We start from the raw sequence: 20,319 nt of genomic DNA on the forward strand, positions 1-20,319 counted from the left end.
TTGCTATGGCCAAAAGGGGTATACCTTTAAGTGAGTTTGCTGCAATGCTTTGTGGCTGGTCACAGTCACTCAGCATCTATTTATTGCATTTTTTTTTAAGATTTTATTTATTTATTTGACAGAGAGAATGTGTGTGCACAAGCAGGCGGAACGGCAGGCAGAGGGAGAGGAAGAAGCAGTCTTCCCGCTGAGCAGAGAGCCGGATGAGGGGCTCGATCTCTGGACCCTGGGATCATGACCTGAGCAGAAGGCAGATGCTTAACCAACTGAGCCACCCAGGCGCCCCTATTTATTGCATTTAAATTTCACATCTGTCTCGTTCACAGCTGCCTCAGCACTACCTGAAAGTTAGACAAATGCAAGGCTGTAGTCATTTGCAGGTAGTTTGTCATAACATCAATTGGCCATGAGAGCAAAACTTACACTTCTAATCACAATTCACAATCTAGGGAAATGTTACTGAACTAGTACTCTAAAAGAAACATCACACTAGGCACCAATGTTAGTGCACTCTTTGAACAGAAAACACTCCACCTCTTCTTAGTATCTGTTCTTTTGAACTTCTCCTTCATTTCTATAGGCTTGATTCAAAAAGTATTCGTGAACAAAATTATTTTCAAGTTCATATTTATGAATCTTTCTGAATTCCTTCAATAATAATAGAATTTGTTAATTCTATTCTGTTTCCCAGAATGAAAAAAAATCAAGTATCAAATAACCTTACCTTTCCAACATACTTGAAATACCAACTGACAGTCTTGTCCTTCTTTTATAAAACAGGAAGATAAATTACCTGCCAAAAGTAAAAAATGCTACGGGGGCCACGGGGTGAGAAAAGAACTCAAATTCTGTTAGTTACCGATTCAACAATACCTGGGGCAACTACATGACCTGCATGTTGTTGGTGGCAGAATTAGAAATAGGAAGAAACAGTCTAGGAACTCATGGGCCAAGGAAATAAAAGAAAAAGGCAAGTGAGCGGACACTTAAAAATACAAATGACAGAAGCAGGGCACCAAACTCAAACTGAAGAGAAAGGGGAAGGCTCCTGGGGGCAAATACCCCTGCAGAGTGTCCTGAAGAACAGGTCGGAGTCACAGCAGGAATGAGGAGAGCTCCCCACGTGGAAGCAAAAGCACACAGCTCCTGGGTGTTATACGCAAACAATGAATCATGGAACACTACATCAAAAGCTAATGATGTAATGTATGGTGATTAACATCATCATCATCATCATCTCATCATCATCATCATCATCATAATAAGCACACAGCTCCTTCTGAGCACTGCAGGGAGCTTCTTATTCCTGGATTGGGAACGGAGAAAAGGAAAGTCGGAAGTGATAAGGCTAGAGATGTGGGTACAGGCTAAATTACTGAGGGCCCTGCATACCATTCTTAAGGAGTTTAGACATTTAATTTTGAAGTTTATTTTGGTGTAGTGAGTGACATGGTCAAAGTTTGTTTTAGAAACATCACTCTGGTAATGGTGTGGAAGACTATAAAAACAAGAGAAACTGGAAATAAGAAAGCCAGGTAAGAGGTATTTTCAAAAACAGACATGAAAGTGAATAAATGAAAATGGAAGACAGATTCAAGAATGAATGAAAAGCTATAAGCAACAGGACCTGGTAATGTGGAAGTAAGGAAGATGAGTCTAGGATGAGCCCCAGGTTTCTGCTTGAGTTTATGACTGGATGGGAATACCCATCACCAAGAGAATATAAGAAGAGGGCAATGGTATGACCGCCAGAAATAGTCATACCACTAAAAAAAATATATATTATTCCAGATATAAAGATGTGTCCTGAGCAAGAGTTTAAAAGGCTGAGTTCTTGTACCTTACAATGCTGCTATGCACTGAACTGTATCCCCCCAAAATTCATGTTGAAGCTGTAACCTTCAATGTGATGGTATTTGAAGATAGGGCTTTTAGGATCTACTTAAGGTTAAATGAGGTCATAAGGGAATGGTCCTAATCCAATAGGACTGATGGCCTTATAAGAAGAGGAAGAGCTATCTATCTAACCCTTCCTCCTTCCCTCTCTCCCCCTTTCCACAGAAAAGCCATTAAGGGCACAGTGAGAAGCTGACTATTGACAAGGCCGGAAACCAAACCCTGCTAGACCTTGATGTTCAACTTTCAGCCTCCAGGACCATGAGGAATTAAATTTGTTGTTTAAGACACCCTATCTGTGGTATTTGTTATGGTAGCCCAAAGTGACGGATACAGATTTCAACCTTCCCACTGCCCCTGCTCCAAGGAATACGCTATTACACACTATGCTACGTCCTTCTTTTCCAACCATAACCAGGAGAACAAGGGTTGGGCTCCTCACTCAAAGGAAGACAATCCAAGTGCTGACTGGAAAGGCAGAACTAGGCTAGACTCTCTCTCGGGAACTGAAGGAGAGAAACACTGCAAGAATAAACCGAAGATAAGTAAAGGATGAAAGGCTAAGATAAGGTACAAGCCTGATTTATGAGAGAGCAAAATAAATCAGATGAGAGAGACAGAACACAGCTGACATTGTAAGAGCGGCAGGTATTCCTTGGGGAGATCCAACATAGCCAATGCGTGGTAAACGGAATAACTGGTCCCTGAGATGCAGAGTCACTGACATCCATTCTGACAGCGAACCCCATTCTGACAGAGATAATTTGTAAGAGGCTCTTTATTCCATTCAAACACACCTAACTACCACAGCCTGCTTGGGCAGAGCACCACACTACCACATCCCACACAAACCAATCCCTTCAAGCATCCTGCTGTAGAAGTACCCTTGCTCTTTTAACTACTTCATTTGGACACTCTACTTCCAATAAAGATCTGAGGCAGCTTACAGACCAAGGCAAGTTTAACAGGACCACTGAAATAATTAAGAACCTTATAGGAGGGATAGTTACATCAGAAAAACAAGGCACAGGGAAGCAGCTACTATGGCAGGTGAATAAAATAATATGAAGTATTCAGTTTTAATCAAAGCTGGAGAAAAGCCACTAGGTTCCAACCAAACAAAACAAATCCACTGTTGAAAAAGGCCTGTGAGACCTAACTGACAAGGTTCCATTCTATCAATGAAACCACAGTAACTGTGAAAAACATTTACAAATAATTAAAATATTCCTAGCTAACAAATTTCAGTCACAGGAGAATAACAATACTTTCATTTCAAACTCCACTAGAAAAACAAGCCAAATATGCACATTAAAAATTTAAAATAACACTAAAAAAAAAAATAACAACCAGAAATGGAATCTATAATTTATAAACCAGGAAAAAAGATGCAACAGAGAATATTCAAGCAATCTAAAAGAGGCTGGGAACAGAGAAAAAAAGAAAAAAGGAAAAAGCACAGTCAACAAAAAATATAAAACAAAGGGACTAAAATAAATCCAAACATCTGTATTCACAATAAATATGAATGGGTTAGACTCACTTATTAAGAATAAATTCACAATCCAGATTTCAAAAATGAAATTGAGAGTTGAGGAATAGTTTGATATTGTTTACCTGTATTTTAAAATATATATAATATATGCTTACCTATAAATATATATATATACACACATATTTTCATCATATTCAACAATGAATTAAAAGGACACATTCTAAAATCGATTACAGTAGTAGTTACTTTTAGGGGCAGACAGATGAAAATGGTAATCTCAGATCAGAGAGGGATCAAAAGGGAACTTTAGCTTTCTCTATTTTTTTAAGGAAACTGTAACTTTTAGAATGTTTTTAAAGTATATATGTAAGAAGTAAATGGGTTGAAATATTTATGGATAAAACAGTGAAATGTTTAAGATTTGCTTCCAAAAAATGGAAGAGGACAGAAGCAACAGGACTGGCCATGAACAAAAGGCTGTTAAAAATGAATGATGGATACATGAGGATTCTCTATAATAATAATTTATTGTAATATGTACATTATAAAACACACATTTGAAATTTTTCATAATAAAAATTAGAAAAATAACAGATGGCAGTAAACATGTGAAAATGTTAATATCTAATCACAGAGGATAGAACTAGAGATGATTAAATCATTTCCTTCTTTATAATTCACAATGTTTTTGAAATCCTATCATTCTTCCTCGGGGGGGGGAAAAAAAAGATTTCACCTCAAACTATGAAGTTACTTGGAAAAAAAAAAAAAATTGCCATTGATAAATGCTGCCAGAAAAATAATTGGTTCAGGCTAGATTACTTAACTCCAGCAAAAGGAATTGAAAAATTATGAAAAGATTTCTTCAAAAATTAATATCTCATAAGGAATTTTCATTTTTAAAATTTTCATTTTAAAAACAAAGCTTTATTCTGATTTCCTGATGGCTACTCAGCTGCTAGTTTTACCAAGCTGTTTTAGGTAAGAGCCTTAGAAGCAGAAGCTTATGGCTCTGGATTAGCCAACTTTGTGTGAAAGAGAGAGCAGCAGGGCAGAAAGTGATAGATGACCATAGCTGTTCTACTTCTGAAAGTACATACAGTACAAACCAAAATCCCCACCTTTGGAAATGATGGGTGAACCCAAGAGAGTACACATAAATATAAATGTTCCAATTAAGAGAAAACTTATTTATCTTTCATGTATATTCAAATAACAATTCAAAATAATGAATAGTCACATAATATATCTAAACTAATACTATAAAATGGAGAAATGGCAAATTAATCCACAATTATGTAGACATACATAAATCAAAATCATTCCTTTGACCAAGAATCCACATACTCTAAACAAGTTTTGGTGAAAATAGTATCATCTCATTCCTTTGCATAGTAATTTCCTAATAGAGAAAAAAAAAACTACTGAATAGGAAAATACATATAATAAATAAGATGGAATATTTTATTTTTGATATACTTACACAACAATATATTTATACTAACAAACATTTTCATTAAACTTTTTTTTGTATTGAAAGCTACTGTCTTTTATTTTTAAGACTGTTGGCCAGATGTAAAGGGTTCACTGTCCTTTCAAAAAGTATGCATGTTCTGTCCTTAACTGCAGATTCCCTAAAGCACACAGACACTTACTTTATAAAGACATTTACCAGATTCATAACCACTTCCAGAATTACACACAAATTATATTTTGTGATGCTTTTGAGTTAATCTCCCCTATTTACTGCTCACACCCAGGTATGAAGTCAATGTTAGTGTTGAAAGGAACAACAAAAAACATGCAGCTCACAGACACGTTAAAGCTCACGACGGTGTGGTTACTAACAAATCAATGGTGTGTCTGGGATGAGAACCTTAGGCTGCTACTATTATTCAACTGATTATCTGAAAGGCTGAACTTTCTTTTTGTTTTTTTTTAAGATTTTATTTATTTATTTATTTGAGAGAGAGTGAGAAAACGAGCAAGGAAGGGGGAGGGGCAGAGGGAAAAGCATGCTCCCCGAGGAGCAAGGAGCCCGAAGCTGGACTTGATCCCAGGACCCTGGGATCATGACCCGAGCCGAAGGCAGACACTTAACTGACTGAGCCACCCAGGCTCTCCCGTAAGTTGTTTTCTTTTTTTAATTTTTTTAAAGATTTATTTATTTAATTGAGAGAGAGAGTGAGAAAGAAAGAGAGAGAGAGAGAGTATGAGTGGGGTGAAGGGCAGAGGGAGAAGCAGACTCCCCACTGAGCAGGGAGCCTGATGCGGGGCTCGATCCCAGGACTCCCGGATCATGACCAGAGCCAAAGGCAGATGCTTAACCGACTGAGCCACAAAGGCACCCCCTAACCTTCTTTCTTTTTAAATATATTAGACAAATCAATTCTGTTTATAGTCCACTGTATTATATTTATTTCCTTTCTCCTTACCCTCACAATTTTTTTAAAAAACAACGAAAACACACACACAGAACTATGGACTCCACAATACCTTCTCTCTGGGCACCCTTTTTTACATATTTTCCATCCATAATGTTCTCTCTTAGTACATCCCTATAAGGACAGGGACCCTTCCCCCAATTGTTAACTCACACCAAACATGGTGACTCGGGGAAAAGATTCCGATGCTCCCGAGAATGCACATGTAGCCTCTTCTGTTCTCTCACTCCCTAGCTAAGCTCAGAGGAATTTAGACTGTTGGGCAGTTTGCCACTGTTTGCTACCACATGTTCAGTGTTAAGGACCAAGATGCAACAGGCTAGCGTATTTCTGGGACAGAACCAGGCAGGGGGACCCCTCCAAGGGCTGCCCTTGCAGGGGAACAACAATGGGTTGGCATCAGACTCCAGAGGCAGCTGCCGCTCATAAAGCACTCACTCCAGTCACATAATTTTCTTGAGGGAAACCAAAAATGCACAGAAGGATTAACCTTGTGCCACAGAATTCTCGGGTGCAATTCCTACACCGGCAACAAATTCTCCAAAGAAATTACTTTGGGCTCCTGCCTCCTGCCCTTTTGCCTGCCTGGAATGAGGCAATTCTCCAGGGAGCCCGGGGCAAACTGTATCCTTGGTGCTTAGAAAAAGCATGGATACTCAAAGCATCCCCATGGGACCCTGAAACACAGAGGTGACAGTACAGAAGATATCTGTCATTTCTCGTCTGCCCTATCAGAGATAGGACTTTCATTGAGTTTGTGAGATCTCAGTGATGATACTGAGACAGGACAATACATGGCTTTGTCAACTGTAATGGAACAATTCCTCAGGGTAAAGCCCTTAAGGACGATATAGAGACGACAGGGGTGGGGGGACAGGACACACAGAATATTATAACCTCATTGTTGCTTCAACTTATCTCCCCAGCCAACTACCTCAAGTTCATCCTCTTCACCCAACATCCATTTTCTAGGGTTTTTCCCCATAACTTTTCAGTAACTCTACTTCTGCCATTTCCCCATTATTGTTCCTAATTGTTTCTTCTGTTTGGGAATCTTTTCTACAAAAATTATGAGGACTGTCATCTATCATATTGCCTACTTGGCTGTTACAGAGCTTTAAGTACTACACATAATTAGATTATTTTTATCCCTCCCCATCAATCAGTGCCTCCTAAATTCAGTTTGTGGCCCTCATGAATTCCCTCTGCTGAATTTGGATAGGAATAGAGATAAAGATTACAAACTTCACTCAGAAAAGGGCAGGCTCAAGTTCCTGATAGGAAATCCTCTGGGAAGAGAATAGCATATTGGAGTGATATTTAATGTGGCTGTTTTTCTCTCCTATACTACACTTGGGGTGACTAGTAGTCGGTACCCCCTGTTGGTTTGTTTGCCAGCTCTTTGCACAGAGAAGTACCATGCATGTATTGAGAAGGGCTGGTGAAAGAGCATGCTTTCTCTGAGCCCAGTTATGCAATTCTTTTCATGGAGCAATTCAGAACCCATAAATTCAGCTGGAAGAAGAAATCAATCCATTTTTTGCAACTATTAATGCTTTATAATTTCAAATACCTTATTTGAAGATGTAAGAAAATTTCGTGAGCTTTTACTCTTCCCATAACTTTCTAACACCACATTTTATGGATGTGGAAGCAGAAGGCCAAAGAGATTACTAACTTTCTCAAGGTCACATAACTCAGACTTTTATTAAGCAATCATATTTCTATAGCCATTATTATGTGGGGGTACTGAAAAGTCTATGTAATAAAACATCAACAATTATCTGAAAGTATCAGCCAAAAGTAATCTAATTCAGTTACAAGAGGATTTGGGGACAGAGAAGAAGGAAGAAATAATAGGCTTAAAAGCCTTATTCAATCAGATTGGATGTCTGTTACTAGATTCCCTAAGTAACAAACTGTTTAATTTTCCATGTCATTTTGCTGATTAAAAAAAAAAAATCAACTTTATTCCTCAGATATAAATTGACCATCAAATGCTCCCTTCAAGAGACAAAGTTTCCAAATATATATTCACCATTGATGTCTAAAATGTAAGCTTGGTCGTAATCTATAAATTAAAGCAATAATTTGTTATTTGGGGCTTTAAAAAATGCTATTCAGTAAAAACTAATAATAAAACTGCATATAAGAATTGAGTGCTATTGCATCTACTATAACAGTAATTCTTCCATGGAATTAAATAATCTCCATGAGTGAGTTTTTTAGGCAATGAACTAGCATTATTTTTACTGTATGAAATGAAACCATTTATGAAATAGTTTTCCTATATCTGTGTTCTTAAACAGAGCATATATGCTTCACACACATGCCTTTCCTTTAATCTGCCAAGAGCTTCTTATTAGATATACACATTTTTAAGAAAATTGAGGATCAGAAAGATAAAGTGTTTTCCCCCACATTACAAAGCTTGTCAGCAACAGAGCTATTATTTAAAGTTAACGCAAGTCTGACTGATAGCAAAACCAAGACCTTTCCACTACATAGCTCTGTACTCTAATACTACTACTACAGGTAAGAAAATAATTATTTACCTTCAGATTATGTAGCCCCAGGCACCTATGCCTTCAGAGTTCCTAGACTGCCTTATAAAGTTCACTTTAAAAAAAACTACCATTTTACTAATTGTGAGATCCTGAGCGGCTGTTGTAAAGTGGGCATTAACAATAACATGCAAAGCACCTGGAAACAATAAGCATACCAAAAACTATTGCTATTATTATTTGGTCTTCTATTAGTGTCTGGACACTAATCTCTCCATTTTGCTATTTCCAATTTGCTATTAGATTAATCAGGCTTATTAAATCAGTAAATCCTCAACACAAATGAAAACTGATCACTTCTGATTTGGGACTTGCAAAATGCAGTAAAGAAAGTACATAGCTTTTAGAACATTTATGTTCCCATTGCTGAAAACTATATGCACTTTTTGTGCTACTGAATACCCAAAATCAAAATCACCCCCTACAGTACTTCAAAGGAGTAGAAATGAATCCAAACATTGCAGTCTTAGAAGTCAGCTTAGTCAAAGAACTGACACTTAAGAGTATTATGTTATCTACCAGAAAAGACAGATGGAGAGAAAACAGGTTTGATGTATGGCAAGACACAGATAAACAAACAGGGCAGGAAAGGAAGAAAAAATAATGAGGCGAGGAAGCTGAAATGGAAGAGACAGAAAAGATGGAGGGGCAGCAAGATCATTTACAAAACTCTGAGAAAAGTCCTGAACATTCACCAGCCAAACAGGAGGTGGAGCAGGGTGTTAACTGAGGTTACAAAAGCACAGGAAGAACTGAATCATTTCCCCCACCAAAGTGAAATCGATCTCAAAGGAAGAACTTCAACTCTATCTTTGTCACCCACCAAGCAGCCAAACACAGTAAAGATCATTAAGTCTGAGTCACTTTCCTTGTGACTCAGTTGTCAAAATCCCGTAAGATAAAGTATGTGTAAGTATGTAGAAATGGAAGTGCTGTGGGAGCATTAGGCAGTATTATTATTAACAGCAGTATTAGCATCAGAATGGCTAACTCATAATGTCTCCTAATTTTAAGAAAATCAACAGCGAAATAAAACTACATAAATACACAGCATTATTTCAGCAAGTTTTAACTACACACTTCTATTCCCCTAAGCAGATTTAACATGAAATACTTGCACAGCATCCTTCTATTCTCATTCAAATAAATAGGCACTTTCACATCTAATTTTGTATTCATAATTTTATTTTTTTTAATTTAAGAGGGACATCCCAAATTCTACAAACTTTAGGCCCCCAAAGTCTGTATCTGCCTCTATCACTGAAGCATATGGTAGAGCAGAATATAGACAGGTACCTAACTTTTGAGCTTTCAATTTAATGGAAAACAGTTAAGTAATTACACTGCAACATGATGTGCTAAATTCTGTGAGAGTACAGAGAAATCCAATGCTGTCAGCATGCATCAGAAAGAACTGGGAGGGGTGCCATGTGAATTGTCCCAAAGGATGCACAACCTAAGAGAATGTGGGAGACAGCCAGGAGAGGGAAAGGCATGTCTTGCTGGGGGAAGGACATCTGCTAAGGCAGTGTCATCATAAAGAAACCAGAGAATTGAAATGACGGGGGTTCTATTGCACTGGGCTACCAAACTAAACAGGAGCTAGGAAAGCCACATTTCATGGCCTCCTCGGGCCCTTGTCCTGAAGGCATGGCAGTGCATGTGGAATGGGTCGGGGGGAAAGGTGGTAACTGAAATTCATATTCTGTAAAAACAATCATGATAATAGGGTAAATAACTCATGAAAAAGAGAAAGAACTATGATAGTATAATCAGATGGTAGGCTATTAAAGCAAGCCAATCAAAAAATAATATAAGCCAAGATTAAGGCAGATATCAGAAAAACAAGGAAATATACACACATTCATCAGAGGGAATCGAAAAAATTCAATGACCACTAGATATGTGCTGGGGGCAGGCAGAATGAGTGAGTAACAGCAATGGAAGTTGACTTCCAATGTTTCTAATTTGGGGAACTAAGAAATACCAGGACATAGCTTAAACAGTAGAAAGAGAAATGTCTTTTCTTTTTAGAGGAACAGGTAGAAATGCATTCCTTGTGAACATATCCAGTTTGAATTGTTTCTAGAAAATAGGAAATATTAAAATTTAAGTTCCATGGGGATAGGAATTTTTGTTGGTTTTTTTGTTTTGTTTTATTTTGTGGTAGTGATGGTCCCTTTTTCTTCCAGGGCTATATCCCCAGAACCAGAAATAGTGGCTGGGTCAGATAAGGCACTCACCAAATATCTGCTGAAAGAAGGAATCAACTACACATGTGCATCTAAGGAGAAAATAACTTGGAAGACCTAAGAGTAGGCAATCACTGGCCTCTAGGTGTTGCTGAAGATAAAGGGGATTAATCAGAAGGAAGGTACGGATTGCCAAGAAGGGAGAAATGAAGTTGGAAGCCTGGAGAGCATGAACATTTTAAAGTATAATGCAATATATATGAATTATTTTAGGTAAAAATCAATTAGAAATAAAGCCCTTCAACAAGGGAACAAACAAGGGTGAAAGGAAGGAAGGAAAGAAGGAAAGAAGGACTGACCAACCCTTCATGCTTGATCACTCTAAGTACCATATTGATAAAGCACCCACTACAGCCAACACCCTAGGCAGGGTTATTTATGATATCGACACTAAATAAAGCTTATTTGACATCACTTTGGCTCCTAGACCAATGTGAAAACAAATTACTTATGGAAGATAACCTTAATAAGGTCAAATTAAAAATAGGGAGAGATGGGGGGGGTGGGTGGCTCAGTCGTTAAGCGTCTGCCTTCGGCTCAGGTCATGGTCCCAGGGGTCCTAGGATCGAGCCCCACATTGGGCTCTCTGCTTGGTGGGAAGCCTGCTTCTCCCTCTCCCACTCTGTTTGTGTTCCTTCTCTCGCTGTGTCTCTCTCTGTCAAATATATAAAATTAAAAAAAAAAAAATTGGGAGAGATCAAAATACCTTTTTTTTTTCTTTTTAAATAAACTCTACACCCAACGTGGGGCTCAAGCTCACAACCCTGAGATCAAGAGTCACGTGCTCTACAACTGAGCCAGCCAGGCACCCTAAGATCAAAATATCTTAGATAGATATCAAACAATCATCTGTGAAGTAAATTAAAAATCCCAATAGAATCAAAACCAAGGTGAAATAAAGTCTACATGTAGGGAGAAGAATATATCTAAAAAAATATGAAATCAGCCATGATCCTCTCTTATTCTACTTCATACTAAACCAAAACAAATTCACCTTTGGATCTTCTGTTAATTGAATATGCATACACTCAAGAAGAAAATAAAATTTGTTCACAATTATAAAAGCAATGTTTTACATAATCTGTACTAAAGAACTGCTAGAGAGAACCTTGTATTCCTGACGGCCAAGAGATGTCATTGTCTAAATCAGCAGATAAGCTTGTCAGTCAGTGAGAGTCTACCTTCCTGAGAATACACTGAGGAACGTCAGCAAAAGAGATGACAATTTACATCCTGCTGGCAAGATTCCAAGTAGTACAGACAAGGGGAAATTATATATAGAAATCCAAATTCATAAGAACCTATCCAAACATGAACCTTTGCCATATAAGATAAATAAGCATGCACCAATTCAACCCCCCAATTACTAATTCACAGATAACTGTAATAGGCTACACTATTTAGTTACCACATATAATTCCATAGGACTCACTAGGGCTATCTTTGATAACTGGTATTTTCTCTTTGAAAACATTTTAAGAGGTCTTATTTTCTTTCAATAAACATGACTATTTGCTTCTTAATTAACTCATATACCATTTAACTACATTCATTAACTGTATTTTACTATTGTACTCAAAGGACTAACTGTTAATATTAAGATTATAAACCAACTTTTACTTTTGTAATAATCCAGAGACCACATCTGCCTTAACTGACATTGTTTGGGTTGGTTGTTGTTGGTTTTTTGTTTTGCCACTTAATTTCAGTTAAGTCATTAGCAAGCACAGACAAACATCTAAGTGTTAAAAATGGCCCAAAATATCTGAGTGATGCCAACAAGAATAACATGTCTTCACAATATGATGATCATCTTCTCTCCAATTCTTGATATGTTTGACGATCTTAGGTGTAACAGATAATGAATGGCAATTATTTGGATAATTCAGGCACCAAATTACAACTTAAGTTATCATATTGACTATATGATTGTCACATAAATTTGTCACAAGAAGTGACAGATAAATCTATCAAAAACTATAAAGACTATAAAAACTATGCAAGTAAGTCAGAGAATTAGCCAAGCAGTCTTAAAGCTTTGAGCTCAATACTGAAGCTGACTTCACAAGGTAGGATACAAAAGTTTACAGAAAGCCTCAACACTCACATGACTGTTTTTTTTTTTTTTTGTCTGTTTTGTTTTGTTTTGTTTTTACATAATCATCTGACATCTTTAAAGATCAGGAAACTTTAAATCTCTATTTTACATTTGTTAGCTTTTTAAAAAAATTATATATGATTTACATATTTTGAAACCTCAAGTAACCTTATGTAAGGGCGTTTAAAAAATTTTAAGTATCCAAGAGGCATGAATTTAAGACTAAATAATACTGTCAAATACAGAAGTCTGACACAACAAAGTTGAAACCAAGAATAAATACAAGACAATGGACAAAATGCAACAGAATTCTAAACTATTTTTAAAAAAAAACCTCTGAATGGTATATCCATTCAGTACAATGAACTAGCACTCAGCAATAAACATTATTAAGTTATGAAGAGAAGCAACATGGATGAATCCCAAAATACAGAGTGAAAGAAGTCAGATAAAATGAGAGAATATCCTGTATGATTCCATTTATTTAAAACTCTAGAGAATGCAAACTAGTCTATCCTGACAGAAAGATCAACGGTTCCTTGGAGACAGGGGATGGGTAGGTAGGAGAGACAGGAAAGTATGACATACAGTCATCAGGAAACTTTTAGGGGTGATGAATATGTTTACTATCTTGATTATGGATATGGTTACATGTAGGCCAAAATTCAACAAATTGTGCACTTTCAATATGTGCAGTTTATCATATGTCAATTATAAATTACACATCAGTAAAATAAATGATCCTTCTTCCCTTCCTGAGAAAAGGGTGAGGTCTGAAAGTTCTTAGTTTAACACCTAAAAGATGTTCACTGAACTTCACAGAGCAGGCCAGGGATCAATAAGCCTGACCTCGGGGCTGTTTCTTCTTTTGTTTTCCTACCACAGCCATAAAACATCTAAAAATACCCTGTGATTTAGCCTGATACAAAATATACATTCAGCAGATTATATCAGAACAAAGAGACATTTCTCATGTTGTGCTTTTCTAAAAGGCAATAGAGTGACTGTTTACTACTTCCAGGAAAAACATGACTGTGGTGGGAAGGGGGGTGCACACAAAACACCACTGAATCCCATAGTTGAGGCCCCTGCAGCCCTACAGTAGGAAGGACATAAATGCTGCCCAGAGGCAGACTTCATGCCTGACTTACTAAAATGAAATATCCTTGGAAGAATGGGGTTAGCAAAGAAGGTGGGGGGGGCTAACCTAGAGCTTCACGAACTCTACACAGCAACAACAAACTTAGACAAACAGAACCAGTGAAGGGGGCCTAGCAAAGGTTAAGGGAAGCTGGGCATACCTTATAAAGATCAGAGAGGATCCTTTTAAACTACAAAATAACCTTTAATCTTTAGGATTCTGTCATCACAGTTTTGTTAGGTCTGTGATGTCTTTTAAGAGCACAGAATGAGAGATCCTCATGACCGTTTTCTATAGCCAGTTCCCCAAAGCAAGACATGATAGGGGCCACCCAATTACATAATGTAAAGTTATTCCAAAATTAACTATAAGACTGTAACATTAACTTTCAAGCAGAGATCAAGATTAAACAACTGATTCTCCACTGGTGTCCTATGTGCCACATTGTAGTTAGCCATATTACATCTCCTCAAAAGAGTCAACAGACATTGGTTCACAAAGATGATATCAGTTTCAATTCTACATATGGATGTTTAATAATCTCAGATCATATTATCTTCACTGAGAAAAAGAGCAATCAGTGATCAACAGTGCTGTTTATTCATGTGCATTATGGGGGGGCTGATATATGGGTGACAGAATCACAGGCAAGTTTATTGCTTCTTTGCACTTGTCTACCTCTTCCATATTTTAAAAAAATGTGTTTCTATTATTAAATAAGTTACCAAGAAAATAACTATCTTATGGATTTTACTATATAGTTTTAAAATATAAATAATAAAGTAAATGGTAAAGTATCCCAAAACATATTCAAATTATCAACACTAAATTATCAACACACCTAAATAGGTTTTTCCTAATTGTTTTTGTAGCTAATGTCTGTTTTTCTTCTAAGAGTTTCCTTTTTCACTTTCCCCTCATGCATTTATGTATAGCACCTTAGATCTGAAGGTAGAGTTCTTTACAAGAAAGTAACAATGAATATTGTTTTCTAAGATATAAACAAAACTAAAAGGAAAATAAAGATCAGAATTCTCTATACTAAACAAATTTAACCACCACAAACAAGAAGAAAATAAGGAAGAATTTAAGTCTCAATTTACTTTTTTTTTTTTAATTCAGCGGGCCATATTTGGAAAAACTGCATTAATATTTCTCTAACTCAACTAATCTCAACAACCTAAAAAAGTTTTTGTTATTTTACAACATACAATATAAATTACCTTTTTAACCTAATTTTTTCCAAAAAAAGAAATTTCTGGGGAAAAAAATGATTATGCGAACTACTTGCCCACAAAACATGCATAGTATATAAAGTTTTCAGGTCAATGTAATTTAAAGAATAAGCTTTGCTGTTTCAATCAGACAAAACATTTCAGACGAAATGTTTACAAACATTAACATTTCATTTTTGCCAAATTTAATGTTTTACTGATTTTTGAAAGAAATATCTTTAAAAAGTAATGCTTTTGTGAAACACTTAAAAAGGAAACTAACATAATGCTCTGTCCATAAAAAGCAAGGGCCAGTTTCTCAGTGAAAGCCAGGAAAAAGAAAACAAGTGGCTTCAGGCCAAAGATAAAGTATCTTTTTCCTCAAATAGCAGTTTCTCTTTTCCCAAACATCAAATTACCACAGTAATGCTTAGACTAACACAAGAGCCTCCTATATGACCTCCCTCCCTAACCCTACACCAGTCCATTCTTCAAGGTCTCTACCAGTTTATAACCTAGGTCTCTTTAAGAACTTCATTGTGGGCTGAATTGTGTCCTCCTCTCTACCTCCCCAAAATACATATGTTAAGGTCCTAACCCCTGTACCTCAGAATGTGGCTGTATTTCGAGACAGGGTCTTTAAAGAAGTAATTAGGGTTAAATGAGGTCGTTGGGGCTCCCCTACTCCAATAGGACTGGGAGACACAGGGAGATGGCCATCTACAAACTGCCAGCAAGCAGTCCTCTGTTGATCTCTAATTTCTTTGAAATGGTATAACTTTTACCGAGTGTAAAACTTTCATACTCTTTCCTTTGTGGGATTTTTTTTTTCAACCAAGACAGTAAGTTTCTAGGGCAATATCTTATTTTATGTTCTCCCCAGTGCTTAACCCAATGCAACATACCTCCTAATCCATCTATTATTATCTACTAAATAAACAACTACCTCAGATCTACTCAGAAAATATTTCACAGGAAGGCAATAGATTATATAAGTAGAAGTAGTTCTTCATCTCCTTATTCTTATTCGCCCACACGGAACCCCACTATAATTACTTAATCATAGTATATCAACTTTACCATACTAACCATCACTTCCCAACTGTGTTTATATAGAGGCTCTCTCACACATGACACTATTTCAAAAGAGAAAATAGTACCTTTCTTGTTATAAATATGGGGTTGATAATGTACATAACAATGTAACTCTATCAAATGAATTCCTACTTCAGGCTAAATGTATTTTAAAATCACATACAACTGCTTGGGAAATATAATAATGATAAAATATATCATCATTCGTATGTGCCATCAAGCAGTGCTGAATTCTATAGGAAGTTTTCTGCTTCTTTATTTTGAAGTATAGGATCTTTCTCTGGCAGATATGTTGTTTGCTCCAGCATGTATGGGGACATTTCCAGTCCAATATATCAACTTTTCTTCAAGATATTTTATGAAATTCACAAAGTACTGTGTACATATTACAAATATACAAAATGGAGCCAACCTGCTACTTAACCTAAGGGAGTCAAGTCTATGATGTCAGACTTGGGATGTAATCTGAAGAAAATCATCTGCCTTTAACTCAGGGCAGTTAGTTATCTTCCAGGCAATCATTGTTGCAAGCCAGCTTCTAAGTCCCTTAATCTTAACTCTAGACAAGGAGTCCACTTCCTCTGTAAAGCAGAGCCTCCACACCACAGCAGCTGAAGGCTAAAAGCCTGCATTAATGCAAAATTACATTCCAAGGATTTCCACAAATCTGAGTACCCCCACCTTGCAGAGAGATAGTTAACTCTGAGGACAGCCTTCACTCCTTCATAACATATGTGCATTTAAAAGGTATCTGAAATGCAAAGAGGTCTTTAAGGGTCAAGCAGGACAATGTCTATGTGATAGGAATTTGGAGCAGACAAACACTGTAACTGACATCTTGCTCTGCCTAAGCCACAAGCAACAGGCTTATGTGATAAAAGGAGCATAGTAAAGTGAGAAAGAAAACCAGAAATGAGAGGGGAAATGAAAAGAAGAAATACCAATGGGAGCTAAAGAAAGAAAAGGAACACATGTTAGAGGCATGTACACATGTGATCAATTCAGTAATATGTGGAGAATAAACTTCACCATTTTTTGTTTTAGCAAAGATTTAGGGAAGAGGAATGGTGAAGAGTCAAGTTCCCCCACAAACTAGCTTTCCCTCAAGTGCTTCCCTGCAAAAGGGAATCCATGACATCCCCTAGCCCCAGCTACTCTCTACCTAAATAAACAAAACTGTAATTCTCAAACCTGCTCAAGTAGCAGGGCGGCAAGAAGTCACTAGAACTCGCCGCAGAACACCTTGAAATGTGGCTATCTATATTAAAGTAACTAAGCATGTAATTTCTGCCAATCAGAAAACCCACTTTATCCTAGATTCTGACAAAGAAAGATACCAAAAGGTTAAGAAATCTTTTTGAGGGGTGAAACTTCGAAATGAGAAAATCCAATACATTAACTTAATTTGTCTACCTATTGGGGAAAACTCAGCCAGTTCAGGGGACACCAGAAACAGCGTGAAAGACAATGAAATTAAACAATGCACCCATCAAAAGAAGGGGCATTTAAGCAATACTTTTTTAAAAAAAAGATTTAATTTATTTGACAGGGAGAGAAAGGGGTTGGGGTAGAGAGCGTGCGCACAAGTAGGCGGAGCGAAAAGCAGAGGGGAAGGAGAAGTAAACTCCCCCTGAGCAGAGAGCCTGACCCCAGGCTGAATTCCAGGACCCTGGGATCACGACCAGAGCGGAAAGCAGACGCTTAACCAACTGAGCCACCCAGGCACCCTAAGCAATACTTTTAAAGCCTGCTGTAGGTTGGCAAGTTTTTCTGTAAAGAAAAAGAGAGTAAACATTCCATACTTTGAAGGCTATGCATCCATGTCTCAACTATGCAACCACTCAACTCTCCCACTGCTATTGTTAAAGCAACCAAAGACAGTAAGAATCCGCCATACACAAAAGGAGTGAGTGTGGCCGTGTGCCAATAAAACTCTACTTATGCACACTGAGATTTGATTTTCAAATAATTTTCACATACCATGATATATTCTTTTGATTTTTTTTTTAAAGATTTTATTTATTTATTTGACAGCGAGACAGCGAGAGAGGGAACACAAGCAGGGGGAGTGGGAGAGGGAGAAGCAGGCTTCCCGCCGAACAGGGAGCCCGATGCCGGGCTCGATCCCAGGACGCTGGGATCATGACCTGAGCCGAAGGCAGACGCCCAACGACTGAGCCACCCAGGCGCCCCTATTCTTTTGATTTTTTTAACCATATAAAAATGCACAAAACACTTATAACTCCTACACTTTGAGGAAAAAACAGGCGCTGCTGGCCAATTTGGCCCATGGCCCTTAAATTTAGAGACCTCCACTTTCAAAGACCCTAATATGAACTGAGCAAGGACAGAGTCCCATCTAGATATACCCGCCCATTTGTAAACTAGCTCATTAGCTAGCAAGAAATCTGGGCATCCCAGACAAGATTATCTCCACCACCCTCTAAACCCTCAGTCCCTCCTTCAGGCAAGGGCACAGGTGCATCCATCCAGAGCTTAACACTGTATTAGAAGCTCAAACCTAGGAACCTTAAGTTTTGTTGGGTTTAATCTAAATTCTACGAGGCGGTAAAGCGTATATTAAATACAGTTGATTCGACCCTTTAAAAAAGTTCATTGTAGTCACGTATACCCAAATTCAGCATGTAAAAACTCCCAAGCCCTAAACCATCACCTCGTTAGTTTTTCAGATCGTGTTTTTTCTTTTAATCCTGCTAAAGGTAATCTAAATGAGGAATGTCTACGGAAACACAAAAGGGATGTTTACACTACAGCTGTCCACCAAAGCTGGGTGACAGCGTCTAGACACTTTTTCAGATTCTCCCCCTCTGGACATCAAACGAACATGGGTAGTATTCTTTCTAGGCTGAAGTCATGGTCCTCTTATCTGATGCTACCTAAGAAACACTAGCTGCCACCCGCACCCTCCCCACACAAGGCACGCAGCGCCCACGCTCGGGTTCTTCGCCAGCTGAGCAAGCTCTGCAAGCCCCACCCGCGGAGACGGATGGAGACGTCCCGCCGCCCCCGACTCGCCCCCAGCCACTGCGCAGCGGCCGCCACCCGCCCCCCTCCCCCCGGCTGTCGCCCGGCCCCTCCTACGTTAGGCAGTCCCAGCTTGAATTTCCATGTGATCTGCGGGAAAGAATAGCCCGGCCTTTGTGCCTCTGCAGAGAACGCAAGCAAAAATGTACACCATCACCACCCCCGACACACACACAACTCCCAAGACACAAAGCGTCTCCCGAACAGCGCTTCCCGAGGAACATCCGGCATCCCCCCCGCTGCGAATCGCAGACAAAGGCGCCCCATCGGCGCGGGGTAGTTGAAGAGGGTGGCGAGAGCGAACTGCTCCCACCATGGGGGGCAGCGGATGAAAGGGCACAGGCGCCGCGGGGGATGGGGGGCGGGTACCAATTAGCGGCGCGCTCGGGGTCCGACAGACAAGGCTAGAGACGCCAGTCTGGGGGGGGGGGGCTTTCTCCCCACGACCCAAGCGCCCGGCCCAGCGTAACGGTGGAGGGGGCGTCCGGCCCGGGGCGCGGCCACACCAGCGGCGAGCAACAGGCTCCTGCGCCCCGGAGCGCCGGCCCGCGCGCCAGGCCCGCGGTTCTCCTCCCCGGCACCATTCCTGTGCCCCTCCAGGCGAAGGAAAAGAAAAAAACTTTTAAACCATTTAGAGTAAGCAAGGGCAAAGGGGGAGGGGGGGTGGGAGGGCTGAAAGGACTGGGACTAGCCCTCGGGGGCCATGCAAGTAGCGAAGGAAACTTCCAGACCCCGTCCTTTTAAAAGAGCCAGAGGAGCAGCGGCTTCCCGGTACCGCCCGGCCGCGCGGGGTGGGGCGAACGCACCCCGCCCGCCCGCCTGCCCCGCGCGCCGAGCCCCCAGCGCCCGCGCACCTTCCCTGCCGGCGCGCGCGCAGAGCGCGGGGGCGCGCTCCGGCCTCCTGGCCCGGGCCCCGGCGCCGCTTACCCGGCTAGCGGCGGCCGCCCCGGGCGGGTACGCGGAGGGGGAGGAGGGCTGGGGAGCCGGGGTCGCCGGGGACTCGAGAGCCTCGCCTCGCTCCCGCTCGCCCTCTTCTCTCCTGAAGTAACGGCCCGGCGAGGAGCTTCGGGATAAA

At 39.4% G+C, this 20,319-nt stretch overlaps 1 protein-coding gene across 10 annotated transcripts in view; it reads right to left on the minus strand.

The window, feature by feature from the left end:
* Positions 1-20,319, minus strand: part of MPDZ (multiple PDZ domain crumbs cell polarity complex component) — a 161,537-nt gene extending 141,218 nt beyond the window's left edge. For all 10 annotated transcript variants that reach the window (XM_078062322.1, XM_078062320.1, XM_078062316.1 and 7 more), the window contains exon 1: positions 20,172-20,319. The gene's annotated coding sequence lies outside the window, so the exon portion shown is untranslated. The remainder of the gene's footprint in view (positions 1-20,171) is intronic.

The sequence above is a fragment of the Halichoerus grypus genome, chromosome 14, assembly GCF_964656455.1.
Source record: "Halichoerus grypus chromosome 14, mHalGry1.hap1.1, whole genome shotgun sequence".
Classification (NCBI taxonomy): Eukaryota; Metazoa; Chordata; class Mammalia; order Carnivora; family Phocidae; genus Halichoerus; species Halichoerus grypus.